Source organism: Neofelis nebulosa, chromosome 3 (genome assembly GCF_028018385.1).
Source record: "Neofelis nebulosa isolate mNeoNeb1 chromosome 3, mNeoNeb1.pri, whole genome shotgun sequence".
NCBI lineage: Eukaryota > Metazoa > Chordata > Mammalia > Carnivora > Felidae > Neofelis > Neofelis nebulosa.
This window is the reverse complement of record NC_080784.1, coordinates 11,410,957-11,414,775: the sequence shown is the minus strand read 5'-3', so window position 1 is coordinate 11,414,775 and position 3,819 is coordinate 11,410,957. Positions and strand designations below refer to the sequence as shown.

Sequence of the window (3,819 nt, the reverse complement as noted above, 5' to 3'; positions counted from 1 at the left end):
TATGCTCTTTTTTATTTGAAAGTTATACTATATTTGGAAAGGCTGAAATAATTATATGCTAATTTGAACAGCTAGGTTGTATGAGAAATGGCTTAAAACTTCCTTTTTGATATCCTCTGAGAGTTGGAATCCGTTATAATTGTCTTTCTTCAGATGGAAAAAAATGTAACTGCTTTCAACAAGTGATTATTTCTCTTTCTCTTTTTGTCTAGAAATCTTATGCTTCCTCAGACAATTCCTTTTGTAACAAACTTTCCTCCTCTCTCCAGCCAGTTCCAGTGAGTTCACCTTTACAGGATGTGGGACTAGGACAGAAGGTATATCCTTGAACATTTCTTCACTGGGACTTCAACATGTTCTTAATATTTAGACAAAAGCTAGTATATGTTACTCTATACATGAACATATATGTATACATACATGCATATAGACACTAGTCATTTTTTGAAGTTTTTTCTTAAAGGTGGAACATGTTTAATTTTTTTTAACATTTATTTATTTTTCAGAGACAGAAAGAGACAGAGCATGAGCAGAGAGGGGCAGAGAGAGAAAGGGAGCACAAAATCTGAAGCAGGCTCCAGCCTCCGAGCTGTCAGCACAGAGCCGGATGCGGGGCTTGAACCCACGAACTGTGAGATCATGACCTGATCCTATTCCAGCCACTTAACTGACTGAACAAACTAGGCACCCCTAGACATTACTCATTTTAATGAAGAATTAATTTTCAGTAAAAAAATAACTTAATTATTACCATATTTCATATTTATTGCTGACAATGTCATATTTATTGCTGATGCAACCCCCATGGCATCTTTGTCAATAATCTAAAAATATACACCTGGGTACAACTACTGGTATTTCAACCTTCAGGCTTGGCAGAAACTAATTCCATTATAATCTAATACTACGTCAACTCTGGCAAATATATCATTAAGCTATAATAATCACAACTGATTTACCCAATTTCAAACATAAAACTTCTACAAATATAATGTGTAGAAAATATGATTTCATGTTCTTGTCTTCACATTAAATACATCCACAAAGCCTTAAAGCATATTGAGTTATATTTAGGTTAAAGCATTAACTGTTGTTTTTCTCCTGATAAACAATATACATTGTAATTAATCTCTTAATATTCCTTGTTTTCAAAAATCTACATACACACACATATTAACACCGACACCTACATACACCACAATTCAAAATACTGCAGTTAGGGGCGCCTGGGTGGCGCAGTCGGTTAAGCGTCCGACTTCAGCCAGGTCACGATCTCACGGTCTGTGAGTTCGAGCCCCGCGTCAGGCTCTGGGCTGATGGCTCAGAGCCTGGAGCCTGTTTCCGATTCTGTGTCTCCCTCTCTCTCTGCCCCTCCCCCGTTCATGCTATGTCTCTCTCTGTCCCAAAAAAAAAAAAAAAAAAAAAAAATACTGCAGTTAGAATATGATGTGTATTCATATGTTTTATATCTTCTATATTTATACCCTCCTGTTAATTCATTATTATAAAACTTAATAATTCCAATACTTATTAATGAAAGTTAATGTTTATATAAGACTGTTAAAAATACATCTTCACTCAGTACTTTAAGGAGAAAATTCAACTCACATATTCATACTTGACTGAGTTTATCTGAGCACTTATAAAATTTTTTCATTTGACCGTGATACAGCATTATGACATTGAAGTAAATTAAAGCATGTCATTATACATGACTCCTAGCCCCTCTCTTAAAATGGTGATCCACTAGGCATATGTATCAAGCCTTCTTCAAATATGCCATTAAAATATAGACCAAGATGTAAAATATTACATAATCAGTGTTAGCTAATAATAGCTAAGTTTGAGTGTTAATACTCTGCTAAAACCTTTTTGATTTTCTGGTATTAAAAAAACACATTTCTATGTGAGAGAAAAAGAACACATTGAAGATCATTGAGGTTAGGTATTAATCTGAAGTCATATAGCAAATATTCAGAGCCAAGTCTTGAACTCAAGTCTCTTTGATTCAAATCTTGTGTCTTTACTACACCACAGTCCATTGGTAAAGAGGTTAGCAAATTTTCTAGATTACCTATTTTTTTAATTGATGGGAAGGGACAAGCACATTCTTGAATTAAGCACTCATATCCTTAACTTTTCTGCTTTACTAACTCCTATCTTCCAAATCTAATTTTACTAAAAATTCACGTTATTGACAAGAAAAACTGGTAGCTGTGATCCACATACGTTGTTGTGTGAACAAAACCTTGATTGTCAATAAAAAAAATGGAGAAGGAAATATTTCTATTTTTCCAACCTCCAACCTTCAAGCAGGAAAACAGCAAACAGGAAACACAGTTGGGAGAGTTGGGATGTATGTCTGTTTTTTAACACAAGCGTGTAACCTATTCAAAGAAAAAACTCCAATTCTCTAGTTACGTCAGATAACCTGACACAAAAGAAAAACACCAAAATTCTCCCAGAACACTTGTATTACCTAGAAATCTGTTATGTGTCACATTTAAAGTAAGGTTTAGTCCAACCTAAATGACGTGAGAGTTTTGTTTTATGGAGGAGGAAGCAGATAGCATCCATGAAAACAGGAAACAATACTAAGGGCTTTCAGCCACTTTACATACCAAATGCTAGTACTGGATAGAGTCAGAGGAACACAACTTTCACAATGACCTACAATAGAAGCAGAAAAAATGTGTACTAAAAACTGTCTGCTTGCTTAAGAAAAAAGATACAAATAGGAATGATTTGTATGAAATAATAAAAGACAGCCAAAACAAAAGGACAGTTTTTTTAGAGTCAAATCTTAACACAGAGATAACAGAAATAAGGAAGAAACTGAAGTAGAAAAACAATCCATATTTATTTGCAGGTTGTACAGGACTATTACCGGCTGGAAAAAAAGCACAACTTTTCTTTGGTTTCTTATAAAGAGCAAATGTCAGAAATTCAGAATATGAAGGAAATATATAGATAAATTAGAAAGAGAATTGATGGGGGGAGAGAACGGAAAGAGAGAAGGAGAAAGGGAAATAGAGAACAAATATGCAGTTAATCAAACTTGTCCACCAAATGGTAGACAAATTAATGAAAAACAACATGATTAGAAACGGTACGGTATAAATTATTCCAAGACTAAAAAACAAACAAAACAAAAACAAAAACAAAAAAGTAAGTAACCTACAGTCATTGGCATTTAGTCATGGCATTACTAAAATAATTAAATAATTTGTGCTCCCATTATGCTTTCTGGGATGGAAAAGAATTGAAGGTACACATAGCCCTCTGGGAACTCCCATCTTCTACAGGTAATGTTGTTAACGAGATAGGTTGGATCAGTGGGACACACATTAATCCTTATGAAACTAAGAAACTAGTCAAAACCTAGGACTCAAGAAGGAAATTTCAAAGTAGTAAAGAAGTATAATGCCTGTTAAGATTATGGCTTAAAAATAAGACACTGAAGGTAAGTATTCATTTCTGGAAAATAAATGATGTTAATTAAGATTTTTTTTAATGTTTACTTATTTGTGTGTGTGTGTGTGTGAGAGAGAGAGAGAGAGAGAGAGAGAGAGAGAGAGAGAGAATCAGGAAGGGGCAGAGACAGAGGAAGACACAGGGTCAGGGCTCTGAGCTGTCAGCCCAGAGTCAGACATGGGGCTCAAACTCATAAGCTGTTAGATCATGACCTGAGCAGAAGTCAGATGCTTAAGTAACTGAGCCACCCAGGTTTCCCAGATGCTAATTTTTTAAAAATATCAAACTGATTGCATAAACTTGTATTACATTTATGAGCATGACTGAGAAGTGTGCTTCAAATAA

At 34.6% G+C, this 3,819-nt stretch overlaps 1 non-coding gene across 1 annotated transcript; it reads right to left on the bottom strand.

Moving 5' to 3' along the window:
- Positions 1-222: 222 nt before the first annotated feature.
- Positions 223-346, bottom strand: LOC131508255 (small nucleolar RNA SNORD22). Its single transcript, XR_009259953.1, has one exon. It is a non-coding gene; the product is annotated as a small nucleolar RNA SNORD22 (small nucleolar RNA).
- Positions 347-3,819: the final 3,473 nt, after the last annotated feature.